Source organism: Hemicordylus capensis, chromosome 3 (assembly GCF_027244095.1).
Source record: "Hemicordylus capensis ecotype Gifberg chromosome 3, rHemCap1.1.pri, whole genome shotgun sequence".
NCBI lineage: Eukaryota > Metazoa > Chordata > Lepidosauria > Squamata > Cordylidae > Hemicordylus > Hemicordylus capensis.
In genome coordinates this window covers 40,153,736-40,179,871 of record NC_069659.1, presented here as the reverse complement: position 1 = coordinate 40,179,871, position 26,136 = coordinate 40,153,736, and the positions used below count along the sequence as shown (strand labels likewise).

The following is a 26,136-nucleotide window of genomic DNA, read 5'->3' as shown; positions in this document are numbered from 1 at the left end:
TGTGAACTTGCATCAAAAGCCAACCCGAGAGCAGAGGGGAGGGGCTGCTTCCCTCAATGTCGCAAGTGTAATTCAAAGTGGCTTCACTCAACATTTGACCCACAGCATGAAGCCATGTGCAAATAATTTCCAGGACTGCTTTCAGACAAACGCTGCTGTAAGAGTGAAGAGCAGGGTCAGGAGGCTGCATGACAAGCTGAGGGCGGGACTTCTGACCCTCTTGCCCTGGTGTAAGTGTGTACAATGGGAGTTCAATGAATGCCTGAAGAGGGCTAGTGTCTCCCACAGAACACAAGGCAAGTAAGTCGTTTGTAGGAAGAGAGGAGGCCAGGGGTGTAGCTACAACTGAGCAGGTGGGTTCAGAGAGCTCCAGCTCCAGAGGCCCCCCCCCCCCGGTCCATCTCTTCCTATTTCCTTCATTATCTCCCTCACTCCGAGGGGCCGCTGGGGAGAGGGGAGAACACGGGCCCTTCTCCCCTAGCTCTGCCCTTGGAGGGGGCCTTTTCTATGGCAGCCTGTGACTTTCATAAAGTAACAATCCATGTCTTTTGTAATATCTTGGGTAGTCACCTGGAGATTGATGCTGATTTCTGGAGAATTCAGGCCAGTTCTGGAAGGCTGCACAATGCTAGTGTGACACAGTTGCCTCTCAGTCCAGGTAGGAGCCATATGGGAAACAGAGGGCCTAGGGACCTAGCATTGCATGGTCCAAACAAGGGCCATAGGGGAACAGAAATGGGACTCTAGAGACAGGGAGCTGACTTTGGGCAAGATGCCCTCAGTGAATTGCGCCTCCCTGAGAGGGCCCACCTCTTCCTTCCTTGCTTGCTTGTTTATTAGCTTGTCCTGTTCGTCTAGATCCAGTCCACATGTTGTCCAGAGGAAGAGGCAAATGGAAGCAGCTGATCCTTCTCTTTGCTCCTGTCTTCACTGCTCACTCAGAGAGAGTGAGTGAACAGGCATCAAAAACAAGGAGGGGAAGCAGCAAGACCAGTGGTTGACAGTGAGCACCTGTCAGCACTGGGTCATTGGTCGCCACAGTAGGATGTGTCAGAGCCTGAAGCCAAGGCAGGGAGGACTCAAAAGAGAACTAAGAGTGAGGGAATAGACCAGGAACTGGGTTTTGGAAGCAAGCTCAGAATCAGTATTAAAGCCAAAAGTCAAAGGCAAGCAGCAGACAAATCAGGGACCAGGATCGGGAGACAAGCTGCAAGCCAGAGAGAAGCCAACACTCAAAGTCAAGCAGACAACCCAAGATCAGGAAACCAGCCACGAGAGCTGACGTCAAGCCAAGAAGACAGATTAGGAACCAGGATGAGGGAACACACCAGGACCAAAGCAACTTTGGGCCTGAGAACTCTGTCAGGCAAGGCTGTGGTAGTTTAGCTGGCTGCCACATGGGGCAGTAGTATGCAGGTTATCGGATTCCCAGCCTTCTCCAACCCAACACAAGGAGTTCCTGTCAAGTGCACTAGGCATGGTGGGCCTCAGCAGTTGTCCGATGATGGCTGCCTCGACACCATTCTTGGTATGTTGAGTTCCTGGCACTCTCCCTCCCCCATTTACTTATGTATAAAATGCATGAGTTGCTTCTCTGCCCAAAGGCATGTGAGTTGGCATACAACATTAGATGTAGGCCATTACACTAATACCAGATATTTCCATTCATTCATTCATTCATTCATTTGATTTATACATTGTCCTTCCCAAAGTGGCTCATGGTGGTTTACATTATAAACAAAAACACATAATAAAACAATTAATTTTTTTAAAAAACAAACCATTTAAACCAGAATTAAAATTAAAACTAGACATCATTAAGAGACAGGCCAAAAAGACGAATCTTTAAGGCTTTCCTGAAGGCCTCCAAGGAAGATAATCCTCTCATATCCATGGGGAGCGCATTCCACAACCCAGGGGCAGCAACTGAGAAGGCCCGATCCCAGGTCGCCACCAGATGAACTGGCGACACCCAAAGACGGACCCCTCCTATGTGACTCAGTGAAAAGATGTACAGACCATTTGTGTTCATTGTTGGCAGCTGATTGGAGAAATTCTGCTATTTGCATTGCCTCTAATCCAGCACAGAGTGGAGAATCAAAAGGGAGCTTGGCTGTGTCATGGCATTACAGAGGTGTGTGTGTGTGTGTGTGTGTGAGAGAGAGAGAGAGAGAGAGAGAGAGAGTTCTTGCTTTGCATGCCTTTTTGAGTGATGAGATTATTGCTGCACAAGTGGTGTGTGTTGAATCTATGGCAATGTATTTGACTGATTGTTCCGCAGTGTATGTAGTGTGTGTGATGGTTGTGTAGTGAAGTTCAGGGGCTAGACAACTAATAATTCATAATTTAAAATTTCAGACACTTCTGGTACTTGCAGGCATAAGGAGATGAAATGAAGGGGAAACATTTGGAAGATCCACTCCTGCTGGGAACTGCTATACTGTCAGGGGTGTGTGTGTGTGTGTGTAGGAACGTATAACACAGCCTTATACTGAGTCAGACTATTGATCAGGCCCGTAACAAGGATCGGGCAAGGGGAGACAGTTGTCTGGGGGCCCCACTGCCTGGAGGGGCCCCCCAGAGGCACCTCACGTGACTCCCCATTGCCCCCTGCCCAGCCCCATGGCCTCTCAGCCACTTGCCCTCTTCGCCGTCTCTCCAGCTTGTTCTGCTGGCCCGCAATCGAAGCAGCAGGCAAGCTGCAAAGAGCTCCTTTTCTCCCGCCTCTCAGCTGATCGGCGGGTGGGCGGGGCTTCCACGGAGGCCTCCTGTAGGCCTCTGTGAAGCCTGAACTCCAGTAGGGCCCAAGCCAGCCAGGAAGGAGGAGGTAGCCAGAGAGGCCTCCACTGTTCTCTGCAGCAGAAGACCCCTTGCTGCCAGGTAGAGTGTGAACTCCTTTTTGTGGTTACCTTCCCCCCCCCCCATATATAGGCATCTGCTTGCCATAGGGCTTGGATATGGGGGGGGAGGGACTGAGAAGTCTCTGAATATTTATTTTTAAACAGCTTGGAAAATTTGCTGGCTTAAAAAAAAACTATCTAAAAAGTCCTATAAGTGGCTTGTTTCATGGCAGAAAATTACAAAAACTTCTGGAAGAAACAGTATTATATTTATTTTATTCATTCATTCATTTATAAATGCACTTATGTTCAAGTTGTTTTGCAACCCAGAAGGTCTGAGTGAGAACTGTGAAGCATGTCTTGTGCTTTTATTTTATTTTATTTTTCTTGTGTGTGAACTGCTCCCCAATAACTTGCAGGGACTTCAGGGTAAATCTGGCCAACATGTGAATGCAGCACCTCCATTCCAGAGGAGATGTGTGTTAAAGGGCTTTAAAAGCCTCGTGTGAAAAACCTCCTGCAATCAGACTTGACTGAATTTGTTCAGAATTCTGAGAAAACAAACATAGGCTCACCCTGCATGGTTGAAAGTCTCCTTTGCTAATCTGCAGCGAGGGGCCCATTTTAATAATTCATCTTTCTAGTGTGTTCTAGGCATTAAAAGTAAAACAAATGTATAGTACTCAATGTATATCATGATATATTGTGAAGTGTGCGTGTGTGTATTCAGTGAAATGTATTTCCAGGCAGCATACTTATTTTGGAATATCAGACTTAAATCCTTGGGGGCCTGGGGTGTGCGGAGGCCCTGGACTTTGAGTGTGGGGGGGGGGGCATTTTAAAATCTCGTCTCTGGGCCCACTCCAACCTTGCTACGCCCCTGCTATTGATCCATCTAATTCAATATTGTTTACACTGACTGGCAGCAGTTCTCCAAAGTTTCAAGCAGGAGTCTTTCCCAGCCCTACTTGGAGATGCTAGGAATTGAACTTGGCATTGTCTGCATCCTTCCCCAATGACTATAATGTGTGCAATGATAGCAGGTGAACATTAAGTACTTTCTTTGAATGAGGCTATTCAGAAATTGCACCACTACTTATACATAATAAAGACTTCTTGGAAATTTCTTCTAATTTCAGTTATTGCACAAGAATCATTAGAGGGCAAACTACCTGCACAGCAGCACTGAAAAATATGGTTTGTTTTTTTTAAAGTGATCTCTATGGTATGCCAATGTTACATTTAATGGATGCAAAATATGCATGTGAAACAACTGTCTGTTGGATGGTAGTTGTGCTGCATCTACTTTGTTCGATTCACTTTATTTTTCCATTCACTTGAACTCTATTAGAGTTCAAGAGTCTTGAACTGAAGTCTGTGGGCTGAACAAGTTTCTGGATCAGGCTGTGAGTAAACAGCTGCTGTTCTATAAGCAATTATTCTCTGGGTTTAAGCAAGGTGAAGCTGCCCTCTACTGTTCTGATTATGTAAGATTATCTAATTGTTTGTTGTTTAGGAAACAACCTGTGTAATTTGAAGAAGTGGCCATACTCACCTTATACTGAATCAGACCCATGGTCCATCTGACACAGTTCTGTCAGCCTTGCAGAATCACATCCAGTTCTCTTTCCCACCCCAAATGTCTGAGTTCATTAAATATGGGAGATGCCAGGTATAAAGCCTCAGGTAAGCTAAGTGTCTGCTCTTTCATTGCGCTATAACTTCTTCACTAAAGTATAAGGCATTTTCCTCCTGGAAGTGACTAAGGGGGAGAGAGCCCTCTGACTGGGACAGCCCAAGGTATTGTGGTGCCTGGAAAGAGGTGCTAAACGTTGCCTTGTCCCATATCCCAATGGGGCCGACACTCTTTCAAAACTGACAACTGCGAGCTTTGAAAGTGGTGTGGGGAGCACAGAGGAGGAGGGAAGTTTGCCAGCAGCTTTCTCTTTTCTCCTTATGCTTTGTTAATGAAACTGCTCCGGAGTGTTGGTTGCACACTCCTGGCTAACATTTTGGGCTAATGTGGGGAATCAGCAGATCTAGAGGGAGCAGTTCATTACAGTGTTGAATTTGTGCAAAGCTTTGGTCTGGAAATAATGATAGAGATTGGGATACAATGCAATCAGATTTATTAGGGGTACAGGAATGCAGAAAGGTTGATTAATCAAAATAAGCAATACAATATTAATTAATAAGACTAATTTAAATCTCACGGAGAGGCATTTTAGCTTGAATTCCAAATTAAAATCAACTCAAGGCTGGCCAGAGAAAAAGGTCTAAGAGATCAGCTTTAGACTTCAAAGAGAGCAAGGAGCAAGAAGGTTGGGAGCATAGGCTGGCTAGTATACCTGAACCCTTCTGGTGGGGTCCAATCACCTTTGATGCTCAGCAGGTGCTGATGGACCTCTTCCGAAAGACCAGGCAGGGATGTGGGGTGCAGAGGCAAGCATGCCACTCGTGATCCAGGAAGCCAGAAAAAGTCTCAATGTGGTCTGATCTCAAAACACCATTCCCTGAAGCAACCAAGCATGGTGCAAAGATTGGACCTGGATACGGGTCCAAATTGGAGACTGGAATGGGTGCAAGGGCCAGTGCCAAGACACAAGTACACATGGGTGGTGGTTCTAAGAGAAACACACACGGCTTGATGGGGTTTGTGACACACATAGGCAGAAGCTTGCCCTTGGGCCATATGTGGACCACACCTCTTTGGTGATGAGGGTGACATCCATGGGGGACATAAGAATACATGTTCTTTTATTCAATCCTGGGTGGGTGTGCTCTAGGGCACAATGGCTGTTAATGGTTTGAGCAAACTGTATGGGCTAAGGGTGAATGACCAGACATAAAATTCATTTCATCTATCAACCGTGAGGATTCTCTAGGTGCAAGATAAGAATTTCTTTAGAGGCTAACAATCTGTTCCTGCCAAGTTATGTCAGCCCATTAGCCCTGATGATTGTGGGGTGGGGGTGAGATAGCCTCATCTGTGTTTCTGCAGAGGCAATTAGCACTGCTAATGCCAGGAAAGGAAGTCTTAACTATTCCTTAGGAAATAGTTATTTTGACTCACATGTGCCAAGCAACCACTTCTGTGTATTTTTGCACAAAGAGGAGCTATGGGGAGCACCATCCAGCCACGTGTTTGCACTTTTGACCTGGGTATTGCTCCCCCAAAGCGACTGACTTGAGAGTTTTCCATAACGGGTGGTTGAAAGGAAGTTACGCTCTCATAAGCCCCAACAAAGATGGAGTCTGCAAGCCTGCAGATCCGAAGTACAGTACAAAGTGGGGTTCTTCTTGTAACCCCCCAAAAGGCTGTTCTGTTAATAGCTTCTTGGAAGAAATGTGAGGGCAGGCACTCCCTGCAAAGTTTGCAAGGGCTCAGAGTTAGAGCACCTTGTTTTGTATACAGAATGCCTCAGGTTCAAACCTTGTGGTACCTCCAGATAGGGCTGGGAAAGGCTCCTGTATGAAACCATGGAGACCCGCTACCAGTGAGAGTAGACACCACTGAGGTAGATGAACCTATGGTTTGGCTTAGTATAAGGCAACTTCCTGTGTATTTATATAAGATGCATGGGATGGGTCTATTTCACCCAGCTCCCATGTATGTAGAATTCTGAGTAGTGTAAGTTGGAGCTTTGGTGAAAGGAAGTACTTGGCAGAGGGGAAAGTTCTGTACAAATACCATGCACTCAACAGCCAAGAAGAACAACAGACAGCAGGTGGACAAGAACCGTCTCTAGTTGCTGCAATTGGGAGAACAAGGACAATGCACTCCACATAGGTAAGTGTCACAGTCTAGTAAGAACATAAAAACTGCTGGATCAGGCACAAGGTCCATCTAGTCCAGCATCCTGTTTCACACAGTGGACCATCAGATGCCTCTGGGGAGCCCAAAGGCAAGAGGTATGTGCATGCCCTCTCTCCTGCTGTTGGTCCCCTGCAACTGGTATTGAGAGGCATCATGCCTCTGAGGCTGGAGATGGCCCACAGCCATCAGACTAGTAGCCATTGATAGACCTGTCCTCCATGAATCTGTCTAAGCCACTTTTAAAGCCATCTAAGCTGGTGGCCATCACCACATCCCATGGGAAGGAATTCCATAGATTAATTATGTGCTGTGTGAAAAAGTACTTCCTCTTCTTGGTCCTAAATTTCCCAACCTTCCATTTCATGGGTGACCCCTGGTTCTAGTGTTGTGAGAGAGGGAGAAAAATTTCTCTCAGTCCACCCTCTCCAATCCATGCATAATTTTATACACCTCGATCATGTCTCCCCTTAGTCACCTCTTTTCCAAGGTAAAGAATCCCAGATGCTGTAGCCTAGTCTCATAAGGAAGGTGCTCCAGGCCCCTGATCATCTTGGTTGCCCTCTTCTGCACCTTTCCCAGTTCTACAATATCCTTCTATTAGTAACCAGTCCTGTGAATAAGGTGCGGAGGGAGGCAAGCAAACTAACCTCTTGTTTCTCCCACCTTTTGGACTTTACGGCTGCCACCATGTGGAAGTCTTTATTCCCTGGCTTTCACCATCAAACTGTCTAAAGTATCTCTCAGTCAGCAACAACTCAGGTAAAGTATGATGGCAAGTAAGCATGGGGGTGAGGAACAAAACCTAGATACCACATGAGATTTGAACATAGTTATGTCTTTATTTAGAAAGAAGAACAAAACAATCCAATTTATATTCTTAGTAATTGTTTTCTGAATATTTTATTGTTATAAAAATATATGAGCAAAGGATAATTTCATTCATTCATTCATTCATTCATTCATTCATTCGACTTCTATACTGCCCTTCTAAAAATGGCTCAGGGCAGTTTACACAGAGAAATAATAAATAAATAAGATGGCTCCCTGTCCCCAGAGGGCTCACAATCTAAAAAGAAAAACAAGATAGACAGCAGCAACAGTCATTGGAGGTACTGTGCTGGGGTTGGATAGGGCCAGTTACTCTCCCCCTGCTAAATAAAGAGAATCACCATGTTAAAAGGTCCCTCTTTGCCAAGTTAGCAGGGCTGATAAAAGCATTCTGGACAAAAGCATTCCGCGTCCTTAAGATAGCCAGTCTCACCTATCTTAAGGACGGGGAATGCTTTTGCATGCCTTACGGAAAGCCAACAAATCATGGAGAGCTCTGATATTATCCGGGAGACCATTCCATAGAGCTGGGGCCACCACTGAGAAGGCCCTGGCTCTCATTGATTGCAGTTTAACATCCCTAGGGCCTGGGATCACCAAGGTATTACTTGTGGCCGATCTCAGGACCCGGCGAGGGACATATCGAACAAGGTGGTCCTGGACTCTTCCCAGAGCAGCTCCATCCTCTAAGGGGAATATCTTACAGTGCTCACACATCAAGTCTCCCATTCATATGCAGCCAGGGTGGACCCTGCTTAGCTAAGGGGGCAAGTCATGCTTGCTACCACAAGACCAGCTCTCCTCTCCTAACTTAACTCAGGTTTGTGAAGCCTGCACAAATCGGAGGTCATGGCAGCAGCATCTTGATGACACAATGCTGCCTTCAAACCTGAGCTCTTGGTGGTGAAACTCAAAACAAACCTAAGGTATAAATTAAGGTTTGAGGGTTAAAACCAATCCACGATTTGGTGATGAATCATCAGTTTTACACATCTAGGCTGCCACAGTCTTGAACCTCTGGCATGTTTGCCTCCAGTTTGCTGTTATGTCCGAAAGCAGCCACAGTGTAATAGTTTAACAACCCATTTTTTCACAATAGGTTGTATCCTTACCCCTGTTCAGCAGTTCACTGAACTCTGGCTGTAAGTGTGATTGTGCCTGATTCTGTGATCAAGAGATTGGGTTGTTCCCAATCATGGCAAACAGGTGTAAGCATTTGTCTCTAGGCCTGCACAGCATAAGGCCCGGGGGCCAGATGTGGCCCACAGGGGCTTTTTTGTTGCCCCCCTGGGTAGGAATATCCTGCAGCAACAGCAGAAGCCATGAAGAGTCCTTGGCCTGTCTCACTGATGAGTGGCAGCAGCTCAATGCAGTTGGCCACTTGAGACCAGATGTCCCCTGCCCCCAAACTTGAGCCTACTGACACCACTTCCCTCTGCCTCACCCTGCCCTCTCTTCCCTCCCTCCCCTTCCTTTGCCTGGGACCAGGTGGTGGTCAAGAGACAGGTTGCAGAGCATACTCTTTGCTCCATTTGGAGCACTAAGCCAACTGCCTCACTCTCCACAGCTTTTGTTGAAAAGGTAGAACCTTTTCCTTTAAATCCTCTTTTAGATTCCCAGGTGGCGTGGAAGACTGTGAAATTTGTAGTGGTTTTTTTTTTTTAAACTACGAATCCCACAACCCCCCATGTCTCTTGGGGACCTAAAAGGAATTTAAACAGAAAAAAAATCTTGCCTTTTAAGCAGAAGTTGCTGAAGGTGAGAGGGTGGTGGATTAACGGAGAGGCAGAGAAGGCATTTGCCTACAGCGGCAAAATTTGAGGAGCAGCAAGTTTTGCCCGTCCTCAAATTTTGCTGCCCTTCTCTGTGGGCGGCAGCAGCTGCAGCAAGGGTGGAGTGGGTGAGGAAAAGTAACCCCTTTCACCTTATTAAAAAGAAGGCAAACCTTTTTTGTTAAAGGTAAAAGGGTGGCAAAAGTCTTTTTGCCTATGGGCGGCAAAAAGCTTAATCCGCCCCTGGTGAGGGGGCTGGCTGGCGTGCTCCATATGGATTGAAGAAGATGTCTTGCAGCCTGTGTCCTGGGCCCCTCCAGTCGAAGTTAGAGGAGGACAGTCCAGGTCATGTATGTCAGAAGTCCAATGGCATTCAGTCACGACAGCAGGAAACTCAGGAGGCAATCTCACTCTCAGGGCTCCCTGCTGTCATGGCAGGGCCCCCTCCAACATACTATGCCCGACATGCCTATTGGACTGACACGATTGCACAGTCCTCAAAATTTTCATTTTTAGAAAAAGCTTTAGCATGCAAGACAAAAACTGATTGGGATTTACAGAACTGGGAAAATCTCAGATAATTAAGGAGGAACAAATGATGGTGGTTGATTAGAGTGTTAGACGAAGACTGCTGGGGGGTGGGGGGTGCGCGGTGTGGCAGGGGGACACCTAGGTTCAGATTTTCACTCCTTTATGAAGCTTACTGGGTGACCAGTCACTTTTTCTCAGCTAAGCTAGCTCACTAGCCTAGGGTTGTTGTGAGAATAAAATGAGGGTGGTGCAAGAAACATGAGCTCCTTTGTCCTGCCTTCCTCAAGAGGGCCCAGGAAACAGGGAGCCTCACTCAGTTGTAGAAGCATTGGGCTATAGCATGGGCCCAGCAATGGTGCACAAAGAGGGGTGTGGTTTCTGGCAGGCTAGGTTTCTGAGTATCCAGGTGAGTTCAGCACAGGCAGCATGAGGCATCCCCAGAGAGGAGCAGCAAGAGCTCAAGGATCTAGAGCTCAACTTTGGCACCCCTAACTCACTCATATCACACAATTCCTGGGTGCTTGGAGTGTCTGCCTATGGAAGGCAACCAGTTACTCAGCATTTCAGTCCTTAAGAGGGACCCAACTTTCTATGAAGAGTGTAACTACCTCTTTCCCCCACTGTCCTTCATTGGCAGTTTCTGCTACTACCAGCTACTGAAAGCAACTAACCTTTAACTTCTCAACTCCTCCAGCCATCTAGAACTCTATCCTTGGTGGTAAATTGCACATCCATTTGTAAATGTTGTGCTGTCGAGTTGGTGTATGAGATGATGCCTTTCAGCATCTTCCTATATCGCTGCTTGTTTCCCATGTTGGAAACAACATCCCATAGATGTTTCCCATAGTCATACCAGCATACCAGCAGGGATTCGAACCAGCAACCTCTTGCTCTCTAAGCAAGTTACTTCCCTGCTGTGTCATTAGATCACATCCATTCGTAGAGAGACTTTTTTCTAAATCTAGTCCTTCTCATATGTCTCCAGAATTGCCTTCAGGTGACCAACTAGGGGAGCACTGGTAAACCTGGAGAGAGCTGCATTTGTATTCTGTCATGAATGTGAGTGGGCAAACAGCAAACGTTGGTAATTTGTAGCACACTGATGGCTAAGAAGATAGAAGAGAATTTGTTCTTGTCCAATTTATACAAGCTTCCTTGCCAGGATACCTTAGAGGCAACTTTTGCTCAGCAATCACCAAGCCCTGTAGCTATTTACAAGCCTGCTTTAGCCCCTTGGTGGCTACTCAGTAAGGCCGGAGAAGGTAAAGTATTCCCTTTGTACTGCAACCTGCTTTATGTTTGTGTTTACATGGAATGCATCTTGGTGTTGGATTGGATCCAGATGCCCTTTTTGTCTCTTTCTGTTTACTACTACTGAACGTCCGCTCACGTCACCTGCTCAGACCCAATTACAGGATTATGTCTGCGGCCTGCAAAAAATGATGAGATTAATTCTTATTAAAAGCTCAGTGCACATATATGCCACCTTGTAGGTCATTATCACTGTCCTGGGTTTGGCAGAGGAGGACCTAGCACTTTGAAGCGTCTGCCATCAATCAGAGATGGTCTGGACACTATCTGGGTGAGCCAGAGTGGAAAGATACCTTTTTTCAAAAAGGTACCTTTTTGCTTCTTGGTTTGAAATGGAAATCATTTAAAGCAAGGACGATGTAGCCATCAGGGTGGTATTGGGGTTTTTTGCTTTATTTCACTCCCTTTTAATTTTCCTCTGATTGATGATAATTGCATGGGACCAACTGCAATTTAAGCAAATGGCTTACTATAATTTCAGGGAAATGTAGGAATGTTCTAGTGCAGCAGTCCACTGAATTACAGTTATTGAAAAGTATGAACAAACAGATAAACAATTCTAGGGCTACTTCTCAGTTATATTCCCAAAGATAGCTATTGTGTTTAGTTTGTGGAATTGGTAAAATTGAAATAATTGAATGGGAAAACATTTTCTATGAACCCAGCTAGATAGTTCTATTTAATCATAGTTATCGTAAGTTTAATTTAAAAAAATTCACAGCATGTTGCTTTGATGAACATCAGTTATTAAAATATATTATTAATGATGTACTGGAGATATATATTACGTTTTATGCATTTAACTAAATCAGTTTCCCATTGAAAGGCTGATTTTAAAAAAACAAAACAAAAAACTTGTATTCTACCTAGTAATCTTTTATGTTTTGTCATTGAGAAGTTTGTCGCAGTAGGGATCCTGTAGAGAGTGTGTTAGGGGTGTGCACAAAACCAGTTTGCCTGGTTCAGTTTGTGTCCAGACCAGAGTTGAACCAGGCATGCTCAGTTTTGTGCTCCAAATTTGAATTCGAGCCAGTTCGGGGTTCTAAGTTAATTTTTAAAAAAAACAAAACCCATTTCCCCTCTCCCTGCTGGCCCCCTCCCTCTCTTAATGGGCTGGTTCAGCCCTTTTCCGTCCCTCCTTCTGGTGGCAGTGGCCATTTTGGAGGTTGCTATGCATGCCCAATGGGCCTCTGCATGGCCTGGCTCATGACCTGGCCACACAGAGGCCCATACTCTTCCCTGGATAACTTCATGGAGAAGAGGTCTATCTAGTCGGAGGGCAACAGGCCACCTCCAGCCTCAAGGGCAGGATGCCTCTGAGTACCAGTTGCAGGGGAGTAATGGCAGGAGAGAGGGCACGCCCTCAACTCCTGTCTGTGGCTTCCAGCAGCATCTGGTGGGCCACTGTGCGAAACAGGATGCTGGACTAGATGGGCCTTGGGCCTGATCCAGCAGGGCTGTTCTTATGTTCTTATGTTCATTCGGCATGCACGGCAACCTCCAAAATGGTTGCCACCACCAGAGGAATTTGTCTGAACCGCCCTTTTTAGAGTGGGAGTAGTCCAGCGGGGGGAGGGGAGATGGCAGAGACACCCCTCCCCCACACCCTCCATGGCTGCTGCCACCAATCTGGACCTGGTGGTGAGTCTTTTTTTAAAAAAAAGCTCTGAGCCAGCTTGGGGAGGTGGGGTTGTCTTGAGGTCAAGCCGAACCAGGCCCGGTCCAGCTCAAACCGGTTTGTACATCCCTAGAATGTCTGTGTTGGGGGTGGGGAATCAGAAAGAAAAGGGAGGGGAAGGAGGAGAAACTGGAGTTCTGAAAAAAAAAACCCTAGTTAAATTTACTAAAGATTACTTTGTGTTTATGAGGGAAGCAGTTAGAAAACATTTGCAATGAGATTTTTAACCAGCTATGCATGTGAGTCTGCAAAGACTGTGAATGTTCCTGCATCTTCATTTCATTGCATTACTGGACCTAGATTCCTGGACTGCTGCATTCTACTATTGCTGCTGCTAATTGTTTCTCCAGATTCTTGTCCTGCACAACCCCTGAAGGTACCTTTTCTTTGTCAATACTGGACTCTGTTGTTAACTGGATGCCATTGCAACATGGCTCAAATCCCACCACCACCTTTTTTCTTATCCACCCTGGGACAACCTACTCTTCCCTGGAAACAATGGGGGTCCTATTTCATCAATTATCTCCTTGTTACACAGACCCCTGATTTTGCTCCAGCAAAGCAGAACGCAGAAGGCTATATTGCTTCATTGCCTGGGCCCTGAAAGCCAGAGAATATAAAATCATTTGCCCTTTCCTGACAACTTGGAAGGGGATGCCAACCCGTATGCTATTCAAGCCTTAGATGATAATTTCCACCATACGTTGAATATGATTGCTGAACATTACAAGTTCTGTTCTAGATCCCAGTACTGAATCTATTGATCAATATGTCACAGCATTGTGTGCATTAAGTGTAACCTATGAGTTTGCCAACTTTACTGATGAAATGATAAGGGATCAGATTGTGATGAAAGCAAACTGCTCCAAACGGTGTGAAAAACAGTTTTTGGAAGGGAAACTCACCTTGGATAATGTTATAGAGATGGCTGGGAGTGTGGAAAATGCTCTTCACTGTGCCAAATCCACACTGTCAAGTAAAACTTATTGGTCATGAAGTGTAGATGATGGCTGATTCTGGTTCTCCAGACACTGCTATTTCTCCCATATGCTTTACAAGAAACTCTATACTACATCAGATCTGCACCTGTAGCCTTCAGACATCCACCCATGGGGATATGGAGGTTCCCCTATTAAATGCTGTCCTGGAATACGAAGGAGGTACTGCAGAAGGGAAAGTGCATGTGTCACAAAAAGCAGTCTCAATATTGGGCTGGAACATACAAAAGATATACGGATAGTATTAGATCCAAGTAGTACAGAACCTGCATTACAGGTGATGGAGAATCCATACTCTGATATGATTGCTGATTTCTTGGACATTTTTGCTGATACTCCTGGCACTGCCATACATTTCAAACATAAGATTTGGATGATGGCAAATGCAATACCTGTACAACACAAAGTGAAGAATGTACCTATAGCATTGCGTCCAGGATTGCGCCAACCAACTTAAAAGAGGAGCTTTTAAGACTACACGTACCACAAAAAGAACCAAAAAGATCCCCCATGAAACTAGCCAATAGAAAGAAAAAAATAACTGCAATATGATGGAGAATTACTATATAGTATATTCAATATATACTGGTGGCCCTGTCCACCCCCAGCACAGTACCTCCAGTGACTGTTGCTGGTGTCTATCTTATGTTTCTTTTTAGATTGTGAGCCCTTCGGGGACAGGGTTCCATCTTATTTGTTTGTTATTTCTTTGTGTAAACCACCCTGAGCCATTTCTGGAAGGGCAGTATAGAAATCGAATGAATGAATGAATGAATGAATGAATAAATATGGATCAATTGGATGTAAATAGAACAATGATATATACAACAACAAACAATAGAATCCATGGTAGAAATGACCATATGAACAACAGAGTCCACAGACTATATTTCAAAACAGAGCGATAGAGTCTATGATGAAATTGCTGGTAAAGACATCCACACACTACGGTGACCCGACAACCTCTGTTTCAAAATGTCTTTTATCAAGTGCTGATGGACATGAATCTTGTGAGTTGACATAAATCAGTATACTCAAATTTCTTTATCTTCTGAGAAATGAAACTCAGCCATTGTTTGAACACATTTTAAAAAACATTTTTAAAAATCAGTCAAGTTCCTCTGCTCAAAGGTTCTCACAAATACATTTTTGCAAAGGTTCTTGAAAGGTTCTCCAATACCACAGAGAGTCTTTTTCAGTTCAAAAGACTGTCCTTTGGATTAGCCTCTGCAGCTTTGGTATTTCAATGAGTTATGCATGCAATTCTTGGGACTACAGATGACATCACTTACTTTCAGGATGACATTTTAGTGCATGACAAAACCATTGAGGATCATGATCCTAAACTGACAGAAGTCTTAGGAAAGCTCAGACAACACGGACTTACTTACTGTCTCAGCATAGAAATGCCAGTATTGTACACATTCGGTGACTTGGGACACACAATATCTCAGTATGGCATGCATCCCAAAACAAACTTGGTGAAAGCTATTCAGGAACACCAGAGCCATACAACAAGGATGCATTTTGATCATTTTTAGGACCCTGCATTACTCTAAATTTGTTAGGCAATTTCCTCAAAAGTTGCTCCATTGCATCTTCTTTTTAAAAAGAACGTAGGATTTAACTGGGATGCCCCCTGCAAGGCTACAGACTATCAAACTGGCCATTGTTGAAAGTCCTGCTGTCACTTCTTTTGACACCAAGAGGCACACTATTGTAGCCAATGATGCTTCTGAATATGGTATGGATGCTGTCTTGACACAGTAAAAAGGGGACAGGGAATTTACAGTTGCCTTTGCTTCCAAAGTGCTTCCTGCATCAGAGAAGATCTAATCTGTCATTGGAAAATACGCTTTATAGCCTGTTTCTGGGCAGTGAGACACTTCAGGATTTACTTGTGGGGCAGAAAATTCACTTTACTGTCAGACCATAAACCCCCATCTGCTTTATTTACTACTTGGGGATCAATTCAAGCAACCCCAAGAATAGCCAAATGGATCACCAGACTTATGGACTTTGATTTCCAGGTGGAATATCTTCCATGTCTTCGGAATACAACTGCACATTGTTTATCTTGACTTCCACTTCCAGGCCAAGAGGAGATCCCAGAAGAAGAGGATGAAGAAATTGTAATTGCACTAAGAGCTCCATCCATACATGGAGTGATCACATCTTCTATGTGGAAAGTGGCCCTCAGTGCTGATCAAGTGCTTACTGAACTTAAACCTCACATAACTAATGGATTCTCATGCAAAAACAAGGTACATGAACATCTTCAACCACACATGCACATAGTGAGTGAGCTGTCCCTTCTCAATGTGCTGGTGCTGAGGACTGATAGTTTGGTGCCAACCTCCTTACAAGCAAAAGTGATCAATATTGCCCACGAAGAACAGCAGGGCATGAGCTTTACTAAAAGGCAAATCAGATAAAAAATTTGGTGGTCAGATATGGAAAATTCTGGATATGGAATCAGGCACTGTATGGCTTATGCTGTATGTGCAGAAGACTTTTGCCACCCCTTTGACTCCTGTAGAGTATCCCTGGGGGAAACCTGATCTGGATATAATGGGGCCTTTTAATAACCAATCCACAAAATACAGATTTGTTATAATGATGGTGGATTATTATTCCAGGTGGCCAGAATTTTCATGTGCTGACAACATTGCTACAGACAAGATGATTCCGTTCATGGCTGAAGCTTTTGCGAGAGAAGGTCTTCCTAAAGAACTAGTGACTGACAATGGGACACAGCTTACCTCATTTGAAATGGAACAAAACTTGCATTACCATGGGATAAAACACAATACTATTTCCTTGTACCATCCTCAAGGGAATGTCTTAGTGGAAAGCAGGTTAATGAAGGTTAGTTTACAACTGGCTACTAGCTGAAAGGCATCATCTCATACTGTGCAGGAGGAGGCAATGGTAAACCCCTCCTGTATTCAACCAAAAGAAAACCACATGGCTCTGTGGTCTCAAGGAGTAGACACCGACTTGATGGCATACCTTTACCTTTTTACTATACAACAACAACCCTGGAAAGAGGCAATCTGTTTAACACTATTTGATTATTGATCTACTCCTCATTCCACTACAGGAAAATCACCATTTGAACTGATCAGATGATGCAAAGCTACCACCAAACTTACTCAATTGTAGCAACTGATAGGGTTTTCCATGCCGTCTCACCCTGAGGATGCAGAGATTTGTAATCAAGTAAGGGAGAAGCAACAAAAATATAAATTGTATGTTGATCAGAAATGGGGAGAAATGGAGTGTGTGTGACAGGAAACCACCTAAAAGACAAGTCCAGATCCTAGAAAAGTGTATCTGTACCACTAGACAAAACATGTATGGTGCTCATGGTGCAATTAGCCGTGTGTGTGTGTGTGTGTGTGTGTGTGTCAGAGGCGTAACTAGGGAAAACGGCGCCCGGGGCAAGCACTGAAATGGCCCCCCCGCCCCCCCCAACATACGACATTATACTTAGGTTTTTCCTCACAAGCGCCCGCCGCCGCCAAGCCAGGCCACTGACTGGCCGCCAGGCGCCAGCAAAGCAATGGGGGTGGGGGCTGCAGGCGGCGCGGAAGGGACCGCTCGTGGGGGAGGGGGCGCCGACGCGCTCCCTTGACTGCTGCAGCGCTGCTGCACTGAGCAGGAAACATTTGTATTAACAAATTTTTTTAAAAAAAAATTGTCATGGTGGCGCCCCCCACGTGACCAGAAAAGATGGCGCCCAGGGCACATGCCCCCCCTGCCCCCCTATAGTTACACCTCTGGTGTGTGTGTGTGTGTGTGTGAGAGAGAGAGAGAGAGATATTTGGGGAAATTGCACAAGAAGAAATTTAAAACCTCTTCTCTCAGGGCTGCAGCCCTGATCCAGTTCTCCTCCCTCCTGTGGTGGCTACTTTTAACTAATAAATAAATAAATACAACACCTGTGGGATATCTGATCACAACTCCTGTCAGTAATTTAACCCTTTGATACACATCTGCAAACATGCTTGTTTCATTCACCAACGTTTTCATGTATATACTTCAAATATTTTATTTTTTAATTTTTCTTCTAGTCTTTCTCCAAAAAGAATCACAGCAGCTTTCAAAATTAAAATAACTAAAGTAACATAAGACAGAATAACATATATCAAAACAATCGGTCAAACTGGGATCAGCAAATCAATCGGCAGCATAACAGAGTAATAAATGCAGTGCCACTTATCCCCAGCTATTACCAGGAGCCCTTTCAGACAGCTGGCTTTACCATGGGTTTACCTCGATGCATTACTGCAAGTTCCAGTCACGACAGATACTCCAACACAAAAAGAGGATTTTTTTAAACTTCTGACATAAATTGAGCTAGGTTCCAATACGCAGGGAAACACCCGAATTGTGTGAAGTGCTCTCTGAAATATCGCACAGATTTCAGGGTGAATCTGGCTAATATGTGAACACCCACCCATCCTCCTGAAGTATAGTCACCCTCTGGAAAAGCTCCAGGATGTTAAAAAAAATGCTCTGCTTTTGGATGCTCAGGTGGAGGCAGTGGCCAGGGATGCCTTTTCACAGCTTCGGCTAGTGTGTGCCCTTTCTTGTAAAGGCAGATCTGGGCATGGTTACCCATGCCTTAGTCACATCGTGGCTAGATTACTGCAATGTGCTCTACGTGGGGCTGTCTTTGAAGAACATTCTGAAACTTCAGTTGGTGCAGAATGCAGCTGCCAGGGTTCTTTCTGGAACTGCTCACTCAGAGCATATTACACCTATTCTGAAAGAGCTGCAGTGGTTGCCAATTTGTTTCCAGATCCAATTCAAGGTGCCGGTTATTACCTTTAAAGCCCTTAATGGTTTGGGCCCTGGATACCTGAAGGACCGCCTGCTTCCAAGGGTTTCTGCCTGCCCAACAAGATTGTCAGCGGTAGGGGTGTGCAATTCGCATTTTCGGTGATTCGGTTCGGGACATGAACCGAATCACCCCTGTTCTGTTTTGTGCCTGAATATGGGCCACCCGAATCACCCTTGATTCGGTTCGGATTCGGGTTTAACCCGAATGCAAATCCGAATCAATTTGGGGGAAAGGGCCCAGGGGCAAACTTTTGTGGTGGGGTGGTAGTGCCCAATGGGTGGAAGCTACCACCCCAATTTCAGGGGGATTGGGCAAAGGGCTGATTTTTTGGGAATATTTGAAGTTTTAGTGACTTTGGGGCAGTTCGGGGGCATAGCATGGGATCTGGGCAAAAAGAGTGGGGTGCGGTGGTAGTGCCTAATGGGTGCAGACTACCACCCCAATTTCAGGGGGATTGGGCAAAGGGGTGATTTTTGGGAAATTTCTGAAGTTTTTGTGTCTTTGGGGCAGATTGGGGCAGAAAGTGGGGCCTGGGGCAGAAGAGTGGGGTGGGGTGGTATCGCCTAATGGGTGGAGGCTACCACCCCAATTTAAGGGGGATTGGACAAAGGGGTGATTTTTTGGGAATTTTTGAAGTTTTGGTGTCTTTGGGGCAGATTGGGGGCAGAAAGTGGATCTGCCCCAAAAGAGTGGGGTGGGCTGGTAGATAGTTCCTAATGGGTGGAGGCTACCACCTGTCCTGAATTTCAGAGTGATTGGCCAGAGGACTGGATTTTGTTGATTTTCTGAGGTTTTTCTTCATAAAGTGCAGTGTGGTAGATTGATTCATTCAATATTCATAGTAAGTGATAGTGTGAAAAAAGTGAAAGTGGGGTCATGAGCGTTCTTTAATTGAAAAAAATCTCATTTGCTATCATTGAATGAGAATTCACACCTCAGAAGTTTTTGTGAAGGGATGTTATTCCCTTATTTTCTGAGGTGTGAATTTTCATTCAATGATAGCAAATGAGATTTTTTTCAGTTAAAGAACTCTCATGACCCCACTTTCACTTTTTCACACTCGCATTTACTATGAATATGATGACTCTTTTGGGGCAGATCCACTTTCTGCCCCCAATCTGCCCCAAAGACACCAAAACTTCAAAAATTCCCAAAAAATCAGCCCTCTGCCCAATCCCCCTGAAATTGGGGTGTTAGCTGCCACCCATTAGGCACTACCACTCCACCCCACCCTTTTGGGGCAGATACACTTTCTGCCCCCAAACTGCCCCAAAGACACAAAAACTTCAAAAATTCCCAAAAAATCACCCCTTTGTCCAATCCCCCTTAACTTGGGGTGGTAGCCTCCACCCATTAGGCACTACCACCCCACCCTACTCTTCTTCCCCAGGCCCCACTTTCTGCCCCAATCTGCCTCAAACTGCCCCAAAGTCACAAAAACTTCAGAAATTCCCCCAAAATCACCCCTTTGCCCAATCCCTCTGAAATTGGGGTGGTAGCCTGCACCCATTAGGCACTACCACCCCACCCCACTCTTTTTACTCAGATCCCATTCTATGCCCCCAAACTGCCCCAAAGTCACTAAAACTTCAAAAAATCCCCCAAAATCGGCCATGAGCCAAATCACCCGAATTTTTTGGCCCCGAAATTTGGGTGATTTGGCTTGGCCCCAAAAAATATCGGGAGACATCGGGGGAGATTCGGTTCGGCCCCGAATCATCCGAAATTGCTCATTTCGGGCACAGATCGATCTGTGCCCGTAATGTTTTGCACATCCCTAGTCAGCGGGGCTTTTGCTCCATGTGCCGATGTTGAGAGAGGCTAGATTTGTCGTGCGCATGGGACAAGGCCTTTTCTGTTCTTGCCCCCAGGCTCTGGAATGCTCTCACAGTGAACATTTGCTCTATTAAAGATGTGGCTGTTTTTAAAAATCAACTAAAGACCTTTTTATTTACTCAGGCTTTTACCTCCTAAAGGCTGCCAGGTTTCTCAGCTCTCTTGCGTCTGTTTCTTTTGAATTGTTTCTTGGTGTCATTGTTTAATTGATTTTAAGGTTTAAAATGTAACTTTTACAGAATTTTATTTTATTCTAACTTTCCGCATATATAGAGAGAGCATGCCTAGTTGCCACCAGGAGTGTATTCCAGAGGATTGGAGCCACTATGAAGAAGGCCCCGTTCCTTATAGATGTCCACCTACAATTTATGTTATAGGTACCTAAGAAATACATTGTATGAATTGTTTGGTCTAGGACCGTAAATAAAACTTGACTTGACTTGACATTGTATGAAGAGGCTCATAAGAACATAACAATGTAAGAACAGCCCAAGGCCCATCTAGTCCAGCATCCTGTTTTGCACAGTGGCCCACCAGATGCCGCTGGAAGCCACAGGTAGGAGTTGAGGGCATGCCCTCTCTCCTGCTGTTACTCCCCTGAAACTGGTACTCAGAGGCATCCTGCCTTTGAGGCTGGAGGTGGCGTATAGCCCTCCGACTAGTAGCTGTTGATAGAACTCTCCTCCATGAAGTTATCCAAACCCTTCTTAAAGCCATCCAGGTTGTTGGCTCAGAGTAATCAGAGATTTAAATCAACCACTTCATTAACAATGAAACCTTTTTGTACTCTTTAAAAACATGGGCTGTGTATTTTTTTTTAACCTTTTGCCCATTTCTTTAATTAAAGGAGCAGTCTTATTCATTGGGAGTCAGGTGCAGCTGCTCTGACGCATAGTGTCGTTAGCACAGCTTCTTCCACCTGTACTAAGGGTGGTGACAGGCTGGTACGTACTATGCAAGCAGCGGGCCTGCATCCTCCTTTGGTGCATGATTTGCTGCACAGTATGTCAGCCACTGTTTTCAATAGAATGTAGAAGAGATTGAATTTTACATGCTACATGTAACTGTGGGCAGTTGAGGCTCAGGGGGACCCAATGTTCAGGCACTGTGAGGGAGGCATGGTGGCTGTCTGGGGGTAACCACTGAGAGGAACTCTGACATTCTTTTTACAATTTGAAAACAGTTTAAAGAAAAGTGTGTGTGCGGGGGGCGGGGGGGCAGCTACTCTGCTCTGCCACAAGGTAAGTTTCCCATTCTCCTTAATTTTGAAAACAAGTGGGGAAATGAAAACTGAGAAATTTTTTGTGAAATAAACATGAATTTAATGACTCGGTGGTGAAACAATAGGGGTTTCAAACAACAAATGAATGGCATATAGAACCATTTTTATTTTTATTTCTTCCACCGTCCTAATTCTTGTGAGCTAAAATGTTACTCTCAGCATCTTGGAGAAATGGTATGATAAAATGCGGGGGGGGGGGGATGTTTTGGTGGGGGGTTTTTTAAACGAGCTCAGTGTCCCAACCAATATCACTTCTTTTTCTTTTAGTAGGAGGTTCTTCAGAAGATTGTTCTGTTGGGGAGTTTTCCCCACTACCCATCTATGTTTTTGTTAACTCAGTTTTAATCATCTCAATTTAAACCCCAGAGGCTATAAATTAAAGATGGCTCTTAAGAATAACCAAGCAAATTGGCTTTGCTTTCTCATTTATCTGATTTTGCCCTTTTGGGGGGACTGAATCAGCATTCTCTTGAGCTGTAGAGCGTGCTGAGGTATTTCCCCTAGGTTTTGTTTTTTAGTTTTGTTGAACTGGAGCAATTAGTTCCATCTACATCAGTCTGCTTTCTGGCATTTTTACCTGTGGGCTGGCCCCAGGGCTTTTCATATCCTGTGGATGCTGAAGACCTTGAGCAGCAAATGAGACCTCTCCTTCAAGCTCTGCCTTTTCTTGGCAAATAGTTTTTCCCCATCACCCAGTCATATTTTGTAATAGTTTAGTCTATTCTCAAGAGGATATGAATGTAGATGTGATGGTTTGGGAGGCAGGAAAAAATAACAATCTATTTTCACCACCAGTGCCTAAAAATGGAAAGCTCGTAAAATTTTGGGTGGATGGGAGGAAATATAGAGAATATAGTGCTATGGATTGCTCTATCACAAAATGAATACTGCTAGAACGTTTTAAAATCATGGCTGATGTCCTAATGAAACACCAGTGCAACTCAGCTCCACTGCTGGCTCAGTGGTGGGACAAATCTTGATGACCCCCCTTCCCTAGGAGGTTGTCTGTGCCAACAAAAAAAATATTCTTGAGGGTTGCACAGCCCTCAGGGACATATTTTTGGGTGATATGGAGAGCTTCAGGGGGAAGGGGTTGGGACCTCCCTCACACACACATACTCTATCACCAGTGCAGTGATAGTCTGGAACTCTTCTGCACTGGTACAACATTGGTGTGTCTCTGTCTGCACAGGTGCTTCGTAAGTCAGGATGTCAGCCTATGTTTTTAAAACAATGTTTTTTCTTCTGCTCTAAGAACCTTGGGAGCCCTAGCATTTAAGGCCACTTTACACATCACATATTTTAAAGTATGCACCTAAAAATATGTGTGTTAAGTGTGCACCTAAAAATATAAAATGTGAATATGGTTGTGTAGTGGCCAGCCTCCCAGCTTAACAGGAAGTGATCCTCTGGCTTTGACTGACAGGCTGATGACCCCAGGTCTTGACCAATCAATCTACCAGGTGGGCGGGACATGAGGGCTGCTGCTGAGAATGCTGGGAAGAAGAAGGGGGAAGTGAAACAGGAGAGTGCGGAGGGGCAGGGAATCCAGCATGGAGTTTGATCTCGCACAGGGGCGGATTAAGCTTTTTGCCGCCCTTTACCTTAAACAAAAAAAGGTTTGCCTTTCTAAAAAATAAGGTAAAGGGGGGGAATTTCTCCTCACCCACTCTACCCTTGCTACAGCAGCCTTTGCCCACAGAGAGGGCCAGCAAAATTTGAGAAGGGCAAAATTTGCAAATGCCTACTCTACCTCTCTATTAATCCACCACTGACCTTGCATGGTTACTCTGAAGATCGTTGAAAGGCAGGATTGCAGGAGGCTTGACCTCATCAGGATTTTTGGTGCATTTTCAAGAGGGAATGAAGCCCAGGGGGGATTCGGACTCTAGTGTAGGGGAAAGTATGTTTAGTCAGACTTTGCATTAGGAATTATATTTTTCTGTGTGCTTTGCATTCCTAAATATCTGTTCTTTGTAACGCATAACTAAGATTTCAATGTGTGCCGCCTAAGTAAATTCTGGGCGTATTGAAACATTCTTGTAACCAACCTAAGCCTTTTTAAGTGCATCTAAAAATCTTAAGCATCAGAAGAACCAGTCTGTTCTATTGAATAAACTGTTTTTGTTCCTTCTCTTTCTACAAGCCTCCCAGAGTTGGTTATTAAGAGAAGGGAGGGGGGCTGAAGGAGGAGAATCCCAATAGTGCAAAATGCTTTCCACTGGGCTGTGCAGCCTAGCTACCCTCAGCTCTCACCACGTGCAGGCATCTGCATGGGAGGGCAGCTATTTTATATGCTTGCCTGTTAGCAATGGGGAGGCAAACTGAAGTGGGGATTCTTAGTCACTCAAACCCCATAGGAGAAACTTTTAAAGAAGAGTGACTTGGTGGCAGCAGTAAACTACCAGAATCTCTGTTTACCAGAATCTTTTCTTTCTGGGGCTTCTTGGAAAGTTAAAGGTTTTAAACAATCAGGCAGCTTTTCAGAGCATTCGTGACTCGGCTGATAAGAGTTCTTCTCATGAGCTAGCTGACAGAGAAGGCTAGTCTGAGCTGGCCAACCAGGTAATCATCTACCTGGCTGAGTCAGAGATCCTTTACAAGTTGTGAGATATCAAGCTTTGTACCTGAAGAAATAGCTTTATTCAGACTCTCACAAAGCCAGGCTGCCGAGGTCGAGTTTTCTTTTCTGGATCTCCTGCAAAACCTGGCCCAGATTAGCCTCATACATAAACTAGTTAGAACAGCAACAAAAACATGAACTGGATTTCTAAACCCTACAGCAGCAGACACATATATCCTATAGGGACACTCATCAGGGAGGCTGATATTATCTGTAACTTCCTGTTGAGTGAACACTCCATGGTAAAAAGAGGTTTGTCTATGCCAGGCGCGGCTCGTGAACGCGCCTCCGAGTCCGGGGGGATGGCGGGTGGCTTCTTTAAGGTAAATGGAGCTGGTGCTCCATGCCACCCAGCAGCCCCTGCGGCGGGGAATCACCTCCGCCACTCACCTGGCTCCCGTAGAGGCGAGCCCCTGCAGGCAGCCAGGTGAGTGGCGGAGGCGATTCCCCGCCGCGGGGGCTGCTGGGTGGCATGGAGCACCGGTTCCGTTTACCTTAAAGAAGCTGCCCCCCCCCCGGAGAAGAGTTCACGAGCCGCACCTGGTCTATGCAGAATATCTGAAACCTCCAGGTGCCACTCTTCTGCAAATGTCAGCATTGCGTCAAGGTCCCTGTGATGTCATAGAGGCCTCTCTAGGAGATGCTGTCATTTGCAGATGGGACATGCAGGAGAAGACAACAATGGAACTCCTCGTCTGCCTCCTCCATACTCTTCCATACTCGAATGGAAGGGTCCACTAGAGGCCCTTATGATGACACAGGCATTTGAAGATGCTCCTATTTGCAGGTGGAAAGAGAGGGAGGAGGCACTAGCCTAGTGACATGAACATAAGAAAATCCCTTCTGGGTCAGGCCAAAGGCCCATCCAATACAACATTCTGCCTCATGCAGTGGCCAGCAAGGTGCATCTAGGAAGCTGCAAGTGGGGAAAAGGAGGCAGCTGTGCCTTCCTGTTGGTGTTCCCTAGCAAAATATTTGTGCCACTGCTGCTGCAGAAAGGTGTGTGCTGGGTAGGGCCTTAAGTTTGGCAGTTGTTATTTTTTGAAGCAAGAAATCTAAATGAGAATATTGCACATACTTTATTTTACTACCATATTATCTTCCAGGCATCCATCTCCCTATGAAACATTTACTTCACTTGAAAATATCCATGCATTTTTAATCACATTCTCTATTATCGAGACCACATTGCTAAGGTATTTTGACACACTTGCCAGGAGGAATTTTTCCATGGGCCCTTAGGGGGCTGGATTGTTTCCCTTTCATGGTGTCTCTGTAGTATTCATTGAGTATATTAAATGTAGGATTGCCCTCTGGTTATTCAAACAAAAACAAGCCTGTCTGGCTGGAGTGACTAAAACCCCTTGGCTCAACAACTGTATGTTTTTCTTATACATTGTTCACTCTTTGTCTTTGACACTTTTAATCCATTTTAATTAACTTTTCATGAGAATGTTCTTAGATATCAGCTGTGTTCAAGCACTGGAGGCTTACCAACAGATCCTTCTGCAATCTGAGCAGCAGAGACATTCATGAGGGTGAGGGGAAGCTTGTTTCAATACTCTAGTAAATTAATGGCCTGGTTCACACAATCCTTTGAATCAAGGTTTTAATTTGGGTTACCAACATTAGCATGGTTGCGTGAACCCACGCCAAGGTGGTTTATAACTTGAGATTCCTGCCTTGGCATAGGTTCACACAATTATTCTAACTAGCTGGCCCTGTGCAGAACATCTGCGCTCTTGTTCTCCATCTCTCACCCCTCCACGGA

The 26,136-nt window shown here is 45.1% G+C and overlaps 1 long non-coding RNA gene across 2 annotated transcripts in view; it reads left to right on the top strand.

Moving 5' to 3' along the window:
* Window positions 1-2,797: 2,797 nt before the first annotated feature.
* LOC128352549 (uncharacterized) overlaps window positions 2,798-26,136 on the top strand; it is a 76,934-nt gene continuing 53,595 nt past the window's right edge. Inside the window, exons 1-3 of one of the 2 annotated variants that reach the window (XR_008320483.1) lie at window positions 2,798-2,880; window positions 4,357-4,526; window positions 6,546-6,630. This is a non-coding gene — a long non-coding RNA (uncharacterized LOC128352549). The remainder of the gene's footprint in view (window positions 2,881-4,356; window positions 4,527-6,545; window positions 6,631-26,136) is intronic. The other variant, XR_008320484.1, reaches the window with a different exon arrangement.